At 36.7% G+C, this 15263-nt stretch overlaps 1 long non-coding RNA gene across 2 annotated transcripts; it reads left to right on the top strand.

Annotated features, from left to right (window-relative positions):
- The first annotated feature begins 1169 nt into the window (after positions 1 to 1169).
- LOC128548396 (uncharacterized) lies at positions 1170 to 14204 on the top strand. 2 transcript variants are annotated; one of them, XR_008367008.1, is made up of 6 exons: positions 1170 to 1298; positions 2249 to 2348; positions 2635 to 2759; positions 6310 to 6411; positions 7104 to 9299; positions 13249 to 14204. It is a non-coding gene; the product is annotated as an uncharacterized LOC128548396 (long non-coding RNA). The 2 variants fall into 2 exon arrangements; XR_008367009.1 differs by lacking the exon at positions 13249 to 14204 and adding an exon at positions 12668 to 12773.
- The last annotated feature ends 1059 nt before the right edge of the window (positions 14205 to 15263 follow it).

Here is a 15263-nt window from a genome sequence, read left to right as displayed (position 1 = left end):
CAGATCTACGGATTGCAGGTGGGAGTATTATTGATTAGTCCAACTCCTACATCCAAGACCCCTGATACAACTCGAAAATCTGGCATTACTCAGATCTGCTGACGTACTGTCAAAGGACGTACTGTTGCATTGCTGTTTGCTTGTTTGCTTGAGATCTTTTTGTGGGTTCAGTTTATTAAGTGCAGTTGTCCTGATCTTCTGTTATATAGATTTACATTTTTGTATACGTAAGCTTTGATAAAATGGCCCAACAGCTTCCTCACATTCTTATCTCACTGACGCTACTGGCAAGTGAGTCAAAATTCAAAAGCATAAATTTATCATTCACAGAGGGCCAGATACATTTGTAAGATGTCTCTAGAAATTCAAGCTTGCATTGTTTTGTTTTTGTTTTTTTCAGTAATGAAGGAATGGTAGAAGGGCCTGTTAGGAGAGGGAAATCAGTTCATAAAAACTGTTAGAATTGTGGAAAACTTGCATCATAATAAAAACAGAGAATTTTTTGAAGAGGGGAATGGGGCTGAATTTCAGCCCCAATAAGGGAAGAGTGATGGATACATTCTCAAGTCATTGGCCAACCTTTGCTGTACATCAGACTAAGACTGCAACTTACCAGTAAGTCCAATTTAAATTATAAAATACTAAATTATGTGTTGATAATGCAACATGGAAATGTGGGGATTTTTGAAAACCAAATGGAACACATTATATGGTAGCAGCAGTAAACACTGCTTTGAAATCAGACCATTGAATTTTTATTGGCAGGTGTGTATCCATTTATGATTTCACAAGTTTGTGAATTTTTTAAAATGCAAATATATTCGCTAATTAAGGAGAGGTCACTTCACATATTGTCAGCGGCATTTGAGAAACATTTAAAAGTGTAATTTTTATGATTCTTTAACAAGTTTCTATTACAATCTGATTTATAACTCCTTTAAGTTATAAGTTTTCAGATATTTGACAAGTTGCACAAGAGTGCCTTCCAGATTTTAAGACATTTCTGGGGGAGGCCCGTAGACCCTCCTGGTTATGCATATAAAATAGATTTTTGGTACTTTGGTAAGATTTTAATCATCAAATTGTTCAGTAATATCTTATATGTACATGTAGCATTTCTGTGTATTTTCAAACATTTTGAAAAATGTCTCTTTGTAGTGTGATGTAACAACAATAGCAGAATGTCTGGTGACTATGATCTTCAGTAATCGGAGATGCTGGCCTTTGTTCTACATGATGTATGAGGAAAACATAGTGGATTTTTGGATTTCACAGCAGTCATGGAACATGTTTGATAAGTAAACAGATCATTCATATTTCAAATTATTTTCCACTCGGCTAATTGCATTTAGAGGAGAGCTTACTTTAAAAAAGTGAAAGTTGTAGCATAAAACAAATTTCACAATTGAAGGGTGGTAAGTTTCTTTAAGTATATTTTCACAAAACCCTATCATTTCTGAATCAAATCACAGTTTTATAGGTGTACCCCCACCAAAGACTGTATAAGAATAACTTAATGTCCCATCCATCCCAGCCCTGTTACATCCCATCTAAGGAACTTGTACATATATCAAGATATGTTTATCATAGAATTGTAAGACAAGATCACATACTAGGTCCCATGACTCTGACTTGGCTTTTACAATGTTATATCCCCTTTTCCTAAAATTGACATTTCATTCTGTTACTGAAACCTATTTATGTATTTGATTAAAATCTCGCACAAACATTGTAGATCCTAAGGTAAAGTTACACACCAGAGTCCATAACTCTGTCTTTTATTCAAACTGAAAAACTGAAACTGTATAATTTGATTAAACGCCTATTTCTATACAGTGACATTCAATGGCGTTGTACATAATAATAATAACAGTAATAAAAATGACAATATTTAATAATAACAATCATAACAATCTTATCCAAACAAGAAGTCATGACCAAACCACTCTTCCTGAGGTTGAGTTATCAACATTTTTTACTTAAACAGTCATCTTCTCAGAAACTATGCAGTGGAAGTTGATGAAACTTTGCCTGGTGTTCTTTTGCCAAATATGTTCAAAGAATTCCTATTTCGTGCAGAATTCTGATTGCCACGGCAATCAAAAGACAAAATCCTCTTTCTCAAAAACCACAAGACCCAGAGCGTAGAGCCATGAAAATTGCAATTATTGTCTAACATTCTTTGTATTTATTGTATTTATGTACCTCTTAAGATGTTATATAAGGAAATATTTCTTTTGTATGGTAGATTATGCTGCAGTGAGAAACCATGGAATTTTTGTGTTCATAGTTATGTGCCATGGAGTGTCATGGTAAAAGGATATGGAAAATATAGGGATAAGGATGCGGTATGTAACTGTTGATAAAATTGCTGTAATTTAGGACAAGGAATCATCATTATTTAGTTGCTTTACTTTGTACATAGCAGCTTTGAGTTTTGCAAATCATTTAAAATATTTATTTAAATAGAAGGCATATTTTAGTTAGTCATTTTCCAGTGTGAGGTCTAAACCTAGAGATTATTAAATAGAAAATGGTTGAAGGGAGGTAACTCAATTTCAAATTTTCTTACAAAATTTCATTATGGTATGTATACCTGTTTTGATTTTTTTGAAAAATGTTTCTTTTTTATAGTGAAGCTGCAGGAAAGCAAGAAGGAAGCTGAATACCAAGAATTCCAGAAGAATAAAAGGGCTGTAGGTCTGTGAAGGATGTTGCATTTAGACGTAGGGAGTTGCTCTACAGGTTGAATTGATGATGTAAGAGAATAAGTATTAAAAAATGCTGATCTAAATTTCAAAATAATTTCACGGCCGTGTTCCTTAGGTGATCTATCAAATTCAATCCATTAAAAACATGGCAGATGGACCAGGCTAGTTTTCTCTATATGGCTAGTTGGAAAACTCTGAAAATACCACAGGCTCGATTTCAAAATAATTTCTACATTCCTTCAAATCATTCTATGTTATTTAAAATGATAGGGAAAATTTTCCCTTTTCTGAAAAAAATATTTTTTCTGTTGAAACTGCTGGCTTGATTGTACAATAATTTCACACAGATGTTTTTATACCTCAGAAGGTGGGCATATTAAAATCACACTGTCCATTCATGTGTGCCTGTGCATCCATGTAAATTCTTGTCTGGGCTGTATCTCTGTTATCCATTAAGGGATTTTGAAATATCTTGGCATAATTCTTCACCACAGTAACACAACGTGTCATTCGCAAGACCCAGACCCTTAGCTCAAAGGTCAAGGTCACTCTTTGAGGTCAAAGGTTAACTGGGTCTGTTTTGTGTCTGGTCCATAACTGCCATTCATGAAGAGATTTTGAAATGACTTGGCATAAATGTTTACCATAATGAGACAACATGTCATGTGCAAGACCCAGACCTCTATCTCCAAGGTCAAGGTTACACTTAGAAGTCAAAGGTTAACAGGGTCTGTTTCGTGTCCCATTCATAACTCTGCTATTGATGAAGGGATTTTGAAATTACTTGGCATAAATGTTCCCCATAATGAGATGACATGTCATGACATTGTGCAAGATCCAGACCTGAGCTCTAAGGTCAAGGTCACACTTGGAGGTTAGATGTTAACTTGGTCTGTTTCTTGTCCGGTCCATAATTCTGCCATTGATGAAGGGATTTTAAAATTACATGACATAAATGTTCCCTGTATTGAGACAACATGTCATGCGCAAGAACCAGACCCCTAGCTCCTAGGTCAAGGTCACACTTAGAAGTCATAAGTGTTTCTTGTCTGGTCAATAACTCTGCCATGAAAATAATTTGACACAAATGTTAACCATATTGAGAAACTATGTCATGCTTATGACCTGGGTCTCTTGGGTCAAGGTTATGAAATGATGTGTGTTTTTTTGCGCAGACAACTGTAGCATTCTTGGGCATGCCTCGGGGGCATTTGCCACCAATATTGGCAGCTCTTGTAGGTGACTCTTTACAAAATTTCTTCAAGCTCTCGCCCACATTATCCCAACCCAACATCAGTGCTCACTTAAGTATACTGTACCGAAAGTGAGCTTTTAGGATCATTGAAAACTTGATCGTCTGTCTGTCCTTCTGTTGTCAATAATTTCTTTAAAAACATCTCCCAAGACACCAAGCCAATTTTAGCCAAACTTCTAAGGAATGTTCCTTTGGTCCCATTTCTGATTCCTTCAAATTTAGGTCAGTCTTGAAGAATTTTTGTTGCCATTGCAACCAAAAGGAAAGGCTAAAAAATCTCTTTCCCAAAAACTGCAGGCTTGATTAAGAAATATTTCCTCAGAAATGTTCATTGGGGGACATCCTATTAAACTCCTTCAAACTCCCATCCACATTACCCCTAGTTGCTCCCATCCCCACCGCATCAGTCTCCTATCCCCACCCCAACTCCTACAGAGCTATAGATAGAAATGCACTTAAAAGACTTCTTCGCATGTACCTCTTGACAGATCTTCATCATATTTGATCTTGAGCATCATGTTAAGGTAGTTCTGCACGTTTGGATCAATTTTTTTTCTACAATGTAGAATTTGATTTAACTCTTGACATTTCAAAACTTCAGAAAATACCTAGAACATTCACCAAATAAAAATGATAAGGTTGTGTGCTTGATTTTTTGCTAGACTGATTTGAAAAATTTGGACCTCACACAGTTTTCCATGATATGAGTCTATGGGTAAATCATAACTTTCAAAACATTTTCGCGAATAAAAATTATTCTAACAATGTAGATTTTAATGAAACTTCTCACAGTTGTAAATAAACATTTGGCCTTTTATGTGGTGAAATAAAATGTATCGGTCTCTGTGCTTATTTTTGAGATATTTGACTATGATTAAAGTGAACTCAGTATTTCACGCTGATTTTAAGACACTTGAATTATTTAACGTGTCTTATGTTTTAATATCATATTTTGACTTTAGAAATATAGTAACAGTGCCATTTTAATAAATCTACATACAAGTTGTCATTAATTCATAAAATGATTTTCATTTCCGTATGTTGAATCCAGCCTTTATTCTATGTTTTCCGGATAAATGAGGTTATGCCATCACTTCCGGTTTATCAAACATGCAGAACTACCTTAAGGTCCTCTCCAATGGGCGTGCTAGTGGGGAGGGGGTGGGCACTGGAGCTTAATATAGAAATATTTTTAAATGACTTCTTTTCTCGGCTTGATGGTTCTTCACTAATACTTGGTCTGTAGCATCTTTATAAGGTCCTCTCCCAAGTTTGTTGAAATAGGGTCCTTATCCCCTTTTAAGGTCGCTTGATCTAAAAATAGAAAAGTATGTTTTAAATGACTTTTTCTCCTGAACTGTTAAGTGGGTGTTCATGAAGCTTAGTCTTCATCATCATTGTAAGATCGTCTCCCAAATTTATCCAACTGGTGGCACTTGGCCCCTTTTAGTGACCACTAGTTTATGTTACCATTTATGCTTCAATGTTTCATACATATATTCAAGGTCAAACAGTCAAGGTCTGAGTGGTCAGTAGGGGTGTCGCGATACGCCTGAAGCGTACTACGATATATTGCAATACATTATAGTCATATTGCAATATGTACCACAGTAAAGCTATGACCTGAGATTCTTTTACTACTGTTAAACCTTTGTACACCTCCATACTCTTAAAATAAGTTGTTGAAAGTAAACATAAGCTTAAACAAATATCACTCTCAAGGTTTTGAATAGAAATATAACTTATAAGGGTTTCATGACTTATCTATTCAATTAAATTTTTGGAACTTATATTTCAGTCGAGCAGACCATGAAAAAAAAAAGGCAATTCACGAAACACATTCGAAAAAGAAAAATGCGAGGTAATACCATAGAAAACCGGTACGTTGGGTGCATATCGTGGTGCAGTACAGTTTTTGCAACATATTGCAATATACCGGTTTATCGTGACACCCCTAGTGGTCAGCTTCATAGGGCCACTATTTTTCTACTTTTAGTTTATTGTGTTTCTTGATATTGTGTCCAAGTGTTACATCATCAATGAGCCGTGCCATGGGAAAACCAACATAGTGGCTTTGCGACCAGCATGGAATCAGACCAGCCTGCGCATCCGCGCAGTCTGGTCAGGATCTGTGCTGTTTGCTTTCAAAGCCTGTTGGAATTAGAGAAACTGTTAGTGAACAGCATGCGCAGACTGGTCTGGATCCATGCTGGTCGCAAACCCACTATGTTGATTTTCTCATGGCGCGGCTCAATTATTCCTACTACCCACATTATCCCCATACATCTAGAACTTCTCTGGCTGTAATAAACACTGTGGTGAAAGATGTCTCTTCTTTTGTAGTGCAATGTATGCAGTGCAACTGTAATAGCAATGAGATGAAAGTCTTTGTCTTAAATGATGAGGGAAACATAGTGTATGGCAGTTTTGGAAAACATGTAATAAGTAAGTAGATCATTAAATTTTATATTTAGAATAATTTTTCTCTGATCCAGCTGCATGAAGAGAAAAATTAACTTCTTAAAAAAATCTAAATTTTATATAAAACAAATTTTACAATTGAAGGGAGGTAACTCAGTTTTAGAAAAGACGACCACATTTGCTTTCACATCTTGGTTAAGTTGTTGTATGTAAGCTAGTTTCACTTATGGGAATTGATTAAACTTCACACACATGTCGTACTCCGGTTTCATAACTCCCTTTTGGATTTGTACAATTTATCCTTAAGGTTTTCAGCATAGCTGTCTAAGCCAACTTTTAAACCTAATTAACCCGCTGAATTTCTAAAATGGACTGGTCAGTCATTCAATTTGGACAGTACCACTTCTTATTCAGAGGGAAGTTAACTCAAGATTTACCGACTGAATAGCGAACAGTGCAGACCATGATCAGACTGCACAGGTGTGCACGCTGATCTTGGTCTGCATTAGTCGCAAAGGCAAAAATCGCTGCCAGCAGGCTAAAGGTTAAAGAACCATTTGCTGCCAGCAGGCTAAAGGTTAAAGAACCAACAACTATTGTAAATTTATAATTGTTCAACTAGAAACAGTGGGACTGTACAGAAGTGACTACATGCACACTTTTAATTGTCTGAAATTAATATACTGTTCATATAAAGTTTCATTACATTTCAGCAGTAGGTACTGACTCTAATGACATTTATCGGAGAAGTACAAAAGATTACTATAGACAGAAATTATTTATATACCCGGTACGTAATATTGGGAGTTTTACCTGAATGATGATTGGTTTTTAGCTCATGAATCGTTACACTCTAAATTTGTGTAACAATTTATATATAGTGTTACTTAAGTTGACAGTTGGGGAGAGCTCGGCTATCTACATAATCTCTGTAGTATACTTGTGGATAAATTTCTACCACTTAATTACACTAAAAGCAATAGAAGCAAGTGTTTGATATGATTTCGAATCACTAAATGCTTCTTGCTGATACATCTACCGAAATGTGTCAGAAATGCAGTATTGATTTAAAATTGCACTCTTATGTAAAACGTCATAATTTTGTCAAGAAGTCATTTCTGATGTAAACAATGCTTGGGAGACTGACAGAAACTGTTATAATGATTTTATTGAATCTTCACATGGTTAAAAAAAATCATATACAGTATGAAAGAATGACTTTATTATAGTTCTTTATCTATACTGCAATCCAACATTTTCAACACAAATCCCTACCAATGCATTATATCATTCTTGTCGAGTCCGCTTGCAGAAGCAAAGACAAACTTGTCCAAATGGCTGTTTTGTGTATGTGCGTGTGTGTGTGTGTGTCCGTCCAGATTTTTTTGTCTGGACCATAACTTTGGCATGCATGGAGCAAATAATTGTTCAATAACATTTTATATGTACATCTAGTATTTCTATATATTTTCTGAACAGTTAGAAAAGATGTTTTTTCTTTTGTAGTTTGAAGTAACAGTGAGGAAGAATGGCTTGTTACAAACTATGGACTTCAGAAGATCTTTATTCTACATGCTGTAATTAGGGAACAATAAGGGATTTTCTGATTTCATGCTAATGAAAGAAAACAATTAACAAGTAAATGGAACATTTGTATTTAGAATCATATACTATTAAATAATCAAGCTGCGTTTAAAGTTATGCATACAATAAGTTACAAATTCTACAGTTGAAGGGAGGTAACTCAATTTAAGAAAGACCACTAAAATGCCATTGGTTATTTGTATTTTGAAGCCCACTTTGCAGAAAAGCAAATACATAGTCGTCCAAATGTCTGTTTGGTGTATGTGTGTTAGTGCATGCCTTTGTCCAGATTATGGTCCGGACAATAACTTTGACATGCATTTATATTTGGCATGAATAACAATTGGCAGTGTTCAGGCATCCAAAGAGGGGACTTTAAAACCTTTATAAACCTTTAATTTTGTAAAAATCCTTTAAAACCTTTTATTGTGTTGAAAAACCTTTAAAAGTCTTAAAATGTATTTTCTCAATAAGCATTTGTAGAAGTCACAGCTAATTGTTTGGAAAATGGAAAGAACTAAATTAATTTTAAACATTTCAACAGTTGGACAGGAGGAGTAAGGGAAGTCATTTTAATGTAATGTTAATTTAATCTGAATTTTTCAGGATTTTACACATCATAAAGTATTACCTTTAGACAGGTATGTTTATTTCTATTATACAGAGACAAAAAATCAGATGAGTGTCTGCACCCGCAAGGCGGTGCTCTTCATGTAAATATGGCCGTTTCCATTTCAGATTTTGCGGAAGTGTTGAGGAATGACTAGATTTTCTTGATTTGCATTATACTAATGGTTAATGTTTATGAGAGGATTATTGTTAGCAAGTTAAGGGACTTTGTGAATTGAGCAAAAATTATACTCTTGCGAAAATTCAGCATTTACAGTACGTGAAATGTACATGGCCATAAAAATTATATTTGACACCAGTCTGAGAAGTGCAGAATGTGGTTGGTTGTTTTTTATCACAAATTTGGAACTGACCAATGGTAAGCCTTCAATCTGAGACTGGTGTCCAAACTCAAGTTTTATCACCTTGGACCTTGATGTTTGTGATGAGTTACAACTGTAACCTCGACAGAAGTAATAGCACCCAGCACTATATCCATTTATTGATAAGTTTTCTCTTTATAGATCCTCTTTATTAGCATAGAACACACCTAGAGAGCACAGCCAAGCAGGTTAGGAAGTGTGAACAGGCTTTGATCCTTGTTGGTCTGGATATCTGCAGAATATGCTGTCAGTGAACAGGCTATAAACTTGGCTGGAGAGGGACCACAGATGAAGTTGAATATGAGAAAAGTCAGATACGAGAAAACTTTGAAAGATGTAAGTGTTCTAATCAAAGTTTCTACTGCTTGAACTCTTCTATTCAGTTTTTAGTGATAGCTCTAGTTTCATGTCTTGCAAATCATATTTAACAAAGTGGGAGAGAATGGGTAAGGTTCTCTAATGTTGGTCAGGCAGAATTTTAATATTCTTTATTATAAAGCTGGCAGCAAGAAGGTCACAGAAAGCAGTGCACACAGGTAAGGCTGGTAGCAATGAGGTCACAGAGCTTCACATCAGTGCACACAGGTAAGGCTGGCAGCAAGAAGGTCACATAGATTCACAGCAGTGCACACAGGTAAGGCTGGTAGTAAGAAATTCACAGCAGTGCACACAGGTAAGGCTAGAAGTAAGAAAGTCACAGTGCTCCAAAGAAGTGCACACAGGTAAGCTGGTAGCAAGAAGGTCTCAGAGCTTCACAGCAGTGCACACAGGTAAGCTGGTAGCAAGAAGGTGACAAGAGTTTCACAGCAGTGCACACAGGTAAGGCTGCCAGCAAGGTCACAGAGATTCACAGCAGTGTACACAGGTAAGCTGGTAGCAAGAAGGTCACAGAGATTCACAGCAGTGTACACCACACAGGTAAGGCTGGCAGCAAGAAGGTCACAGCAGTGCACACAGGTAAGGCTGGTAGTAAGAAATTCACAGCAGTGCACACAGGTAAGGCTAGAAGTAAGAAGGTCACAGAGCTTCACATCAGTGCACACAGGTAAGGCTGGCAGCAAGAAGGTCACAGAGATTCACAGCAGTGCACACAGGTAAGGCCAGTAGCGAGAAGGTCACAGAGCTTCACAGCAGTGTACACAGGTAAGACTGGTAGTAAGTAAGTCATAGAGCTTCACAGCAGTGTACACAGGTAAGACTGGTAGTAAGTAAGTCATAGAGCTTCACATCAGTGCACACAGGTAAGCCTGGTAGCAAGAAGGTCACAGAGCTCCACAGCAGTGTACACAGGTAAGGCTGGTAGTAAGTAAGTCATAGAGCTTCACATCAGTGCACACAGGTAAGCCTGGTAGCAAGAAGGTCACAGAGCTCCACAGCAGTGTACACAGGTAAGGCTGGTAGCAAGGTCACAGAGCTTTACAGCAATGCACACAGGTAAGGCTGGTAACAAGGTCACAGAGATTCACAGCAGTTCACACAGGTAAGGCTGGTAACGAGAAGGTCACGGAGCTTCACAGCAGTGTACACAGGTAAGACTGGTAGTAAGTAAGTCATAGAGCTTCACAGCAGTGCACATTGGTAAGGCTGGTAGCAAGAGGTTCACAGAATTCCACAGCAGTGCACACACATAAGGCTGGTAATAAGAAAGTCACAGAGCTTCACAGCAGTGCACACACATAAGGCTGGTAGTAAGAATGTCACAGAGCTTCACAGCAGTGCATACAGGTAAGACTGGTAGTAAGAAAGTCACAGAGCTCCACAGTAGTGAACACACATAAGGCTGGTAATAAGAAAGTCACAGAGCTTCACAGCAGTGCACACACATAAGGCTGGTTGTAAGAATGTCACAGAGCTTCACAGCATTGAGCACAGGTAAGACTGGTAGTAAGAAAGTCACAGAGCTCCACAGTAGTGAACACAGGTAAGACTGGTAGTAAGGAAGTCACAGAGCTCCACAGCAGTGCATACAGGTAAGATTGGTAGTAAGAAAGTCACAGAGCTCCACAGCAGTGCATGTAGGTAAGGCTGGTACTAAGGAAGTCACAGAGTTTTGCAGCAGTGCACACAGGTAAGACTGGTTGTAAGAAAGCCACAGAGCTCCACAGTAGTGAACACAGGTAAGGCTGGTAGTAAGAAAATCACAGAGCTCCACAGCAGTGCATGTAGGTAAGGCTGGTAGTAAGAAAGTCAAAGAGTTTTGCAGCAGTGCACATAGGTAAGGCTGGTAGTAAAAAAGTCATAGAGCTTCATGGCAGTGCACAGGTAAAGTTTGTAGTAAAAAGGCCACATGGCATCATTGCATTGCAAACAGTTATGGCTGACAATAAGAAGGTCATAGAGCTTCATGGCAGTGCACAGGTAAAGTTTGTAACAAAAAGGTCACAGGGCGTCATGGCATTGCAAACAGTTAAGGCTGGCAACAAGAAGATCATTGAGCTTCATGGCAGTGCACAGGTAAAGTTTGTAACAAACAAGCCACAGGGCATCATGGCATTACAAACAGTTAAGGCTGGCAAGAAGGTCATAGAGCTTCATGGCAGTGCACAGGTAAAGTTTGTAACAAACAGGTCACAGGGTAGCATGGCATTACAAACAGTTAAGGCTGGCAACAAGAATGTCATAGAGCTTCATGGCAGTGCATAGGTAAAGTTTGTAACAAAAAGGTCACAGGGCGTCATGGCATTGCAAACAGTTAAGGCTGGCAACAAGAATGTCATAGAGCTTCATGGCAGTGCATAGGTAAAGTTTGTAACAAAAAGGTCACAGGGCGTCATGGCATTACAAACAGTTAAGTCTGGCAACAAGAATGTCATAGAGCTTCATGGCAGTGCATAGGTAAAGTTTGTAACAAAAAGGTTACAGTGCATCATGGCATTGCAAACAGTTAAGGCTGGCAACAAGAATGTCATAGAGCTTCATGGCAGTGCATAGGTAAAGTTTGTAACAAAAAGGTCACAGGGCATCATGGCATTGCAAACAGTTAAGGCTGGCAACAAGAATGTCATAGAGCTTCATGGCAGTGCATAGGTAAAGTTTGTAACAAAAAGGTCACAGGGCATCATGGCATTGCAAACAGTTAAGGCTGGCAACAAGAATGTCATAGAGCTTCATGGCAGTGCATAGGTAAAGTTTGTAACAAAAAGGTCACAGGGCATCATGGCATTGCAAACAGTTAAAATCAAAGAGCTTCACGGCCATGCACATAGTTAACGATGGCAGCAAGAAAGTCACAGAGCTTTATAGCCAGGCACATAGTTAAAGCTAGCAGCAATGTCACTGAACTTTATAGCAGTGCACACAGGTAAAACTTGTAGCAAGAAGGTCACAAGGCAGTGCATACAGTTATGGTTGGTAGCAAGGTGAACAAGCTTCAGTGCCAGTAAGTAAGGAAGGTGACAGTCATGTATTTCATTTCTTATGATCTTTTTAGACATCTCAGTAGGTTTAGTATTGGGTATGGTAAATTTTCTGGCTGGTACTACTTTCATTTAAAGCAAAATGTCCTGGTTGCCCTACAGCCACTTTTTATGCATTCAGGAAAGTAGTTCGTAGGTTGCTCCCTGTAAGGTTTTATTTCTCACTATTATTCTTTAAGTATTTTGTATCAATAGCATAACAGGTAGATATAAATCTCTTTAATTTAGAAATATTTACAATAATATTTATTTGATGAGACCATAATTATAAAGAATCATGATTTTCAGGTGATATGCCTAACTTGTGATCACAAAAACAGACATCCAGACATACAGATACTTATATTTTCATATAACTCTAACTAGAAATTCACTGTCAGATGAAATACTATGCCGAAATCCAAACTTTCCCAGTAACTGATATGTGAGGTAATCTGACTTTTTGTTGGAGTTTTTTTTACCTGATGTCATAAATAATGGTAAATGTTGATATTAAACTTTACAAATTAAATGATCAGCAGTTAGAACCTAGTCTTGTGCTGTAGATTTTAAGAATCTTTCACTGATAGAAGGTGCGGATGGAAATATCTGGCTCAAGGGTAACAGTTTAGGCAGTAATGAGACAGTGCTAATTTACCACAAAACAGTCACTGGAGAGAAAGATATTTCATCCACACCTGCAACCAGAAATAGATTCTTTATTCTTAAGTTTTCTTTTTCATTTGCAAGAAATATAACTCTTACTATCTTAAAAATATCATCTGTAAAATTTGTATTCTACATGGGAATGTCTGCACAAAACGGGGAAAAAAACACTTAAAGAATTTTATGAATTTAGAGTATTTCGTATTATCCGAACCATTTTTCAGGTGGACTCTGGTTACAGATATTCAGCAGCTGTCAGTGAACAAGAAGAAAACTCAGTAGCCATTCTATATTATATAGGACTCAGAGGAGCGGACATGTGGACAAGATTACAGATCAATGTGTGGTGACATACTGCCCAAGATTTAAGTTTGGAGATAACACTGACAGATCTAGATTTAAGTTTTAAAATGATTGTGACTTTAGACTGCATGTACATATTTCAGTCAAAGGCTTTTTTCTTTTTTTTCATTGTAACACAGTTATAGTCTGGGAAATAATTACTATGAAAGCAAGTTTTTATTACAAAAAAAATTTAATAAAAAGAAAAAAGAAAAAAACATTATGTTTTAGTGATGACAGGTTTTCGGAATTTACTGTGGAAATGACTGTTTCACATCTTTTAGATATAAAAAGAGAACTTTTTGAATAATAGTATTTTTTGTCACATGACCTTCTTGTACATGAAATGATTGAACATATTTCCTTTGTATTCAGAGCAGTTAATCAGATTTTTGTCAAGAAATAGATTAGTTACTGTACCTTTTAGATTTTCACCAGAGGCCAGTATTTCTGAAACTTGATTTTCTCAGTTTTCCAAACAAGATAGAAATATTTAGCCTTAAGTCATTTGACAAACATACATTGCCTAAGGAAATATATAAATATAACACCTTGTAAAAGATTTGCATTAATGGTTGTATATTTAGATGGAATTCATTAGAAATGCATGTTTGAAAAATAATTATTACCTCCCTTTGCACAAACAGGATAAATTGGAAATAAATTAATTCAGAAGCTACACACAGTTTTAAAACTTCACTTTGGATTCAGATTGTTAAAATAGTCTGAGATTTATCAAATGCAGATGTAAAACTAGAAATTACTCTGAAATAAAAAGAAAAATACTGGCTCTCTTGAATACTTCTTAATTGAAGCAGGGTAAATACATTAACTTTTACAAAATACAATAAAACTAACATTTCAAATAGGGATCTAACTCTTAGTGAATGAGACTTTTTTGTGTCTTAGATAAATCTATTACATAATACAAAAGAGGCGAACAAAAATCATGAAATGTTGCCTACGTGTGATTTGGCACCTTTAAGAAAGATGGATATTTTGAATGTTTTAAATATGCTTCCCATGGTCAGTGAAAAGTCGGGGGAAAACATTTTTTCAAGGTCAGAGAAAAGTCAGTTGGTCAGGGAAATTTGGTACACAAGTCTGAAGGAGGAATCAGTTTGTAAAAAAGCAGAATGAAAATTAGAGGCTAATGCAGTTTCTTCAATATTGGCTAGACCAAGCATTTTACATATATTTCAGTTAGCACTATAATATATCTATATTTCACATCCAAAACTACAATCTACTATTTAGTCTGTTTAATATGGAATGCCGGTCACGACATGCCAGTTGCCAGTTGCTACTTGCAAGTTGAGTAAAATTTATATGTACACCATATGATTGCATTTGGCACGATGTGTGGTAATTAGCAAGTGGCAATTAGCAAGTGGCAACTAGCAACTGGCATGTCCCTACCCGCATTCTATAAAAAAAACAAAGTCCCTTAACTGTGCGGATTTTTTTTCTGAAAGAACCTAACATGCACAATGCACAAATAGGATTACTAACGATGTCTTGTGTTAAGTTTCATTAAATTGTGTGGATGAGTTCAGGAGATTAGGCGTGCACAAGATTGCATATGCAGACTATGTATAAAGTATAGTAACGAAAAACAAAGTCCTGTAAATGATTTTTTTCTGAAAGAACCTAACATGCACCATGCACAACGACTGTTGTAACTGATCACTTGTGTGAATGAGGAAAGTTGGTGCGAACAAGATTGTGTCTACGGACAGACAGACAACCTGAAACCATTATACCCCCCCGCCCCCAACAACGAATATGTTCTCATCTCTCATTATCAATGTACAATAGAGTGCAATTATAATCAGAATATATTTTAACTAAGTGCAATAAAGCTACTGTTATATGAAAGTACATTGCCTGGCAATTT

The sequence above is a fragment of the Mercenaria mercenaria genome, chromosome 14 (genome assembly GCF_021730395.1).
Source record: "Mercenaria mercenaria strain notata chromosome 14, MADL_Memer_1, whole genome shotgun sequence".
NCBI classification, from domain to species: Eukaryota; Metazoa; Mollusca; class Bivalvia; order Venerida; family Veneridae; genus Mercenaria; species Mercenaria mercenaria.
This window is presented reverse-complemented; position numbering and strand designations above follow the sequence as displayed.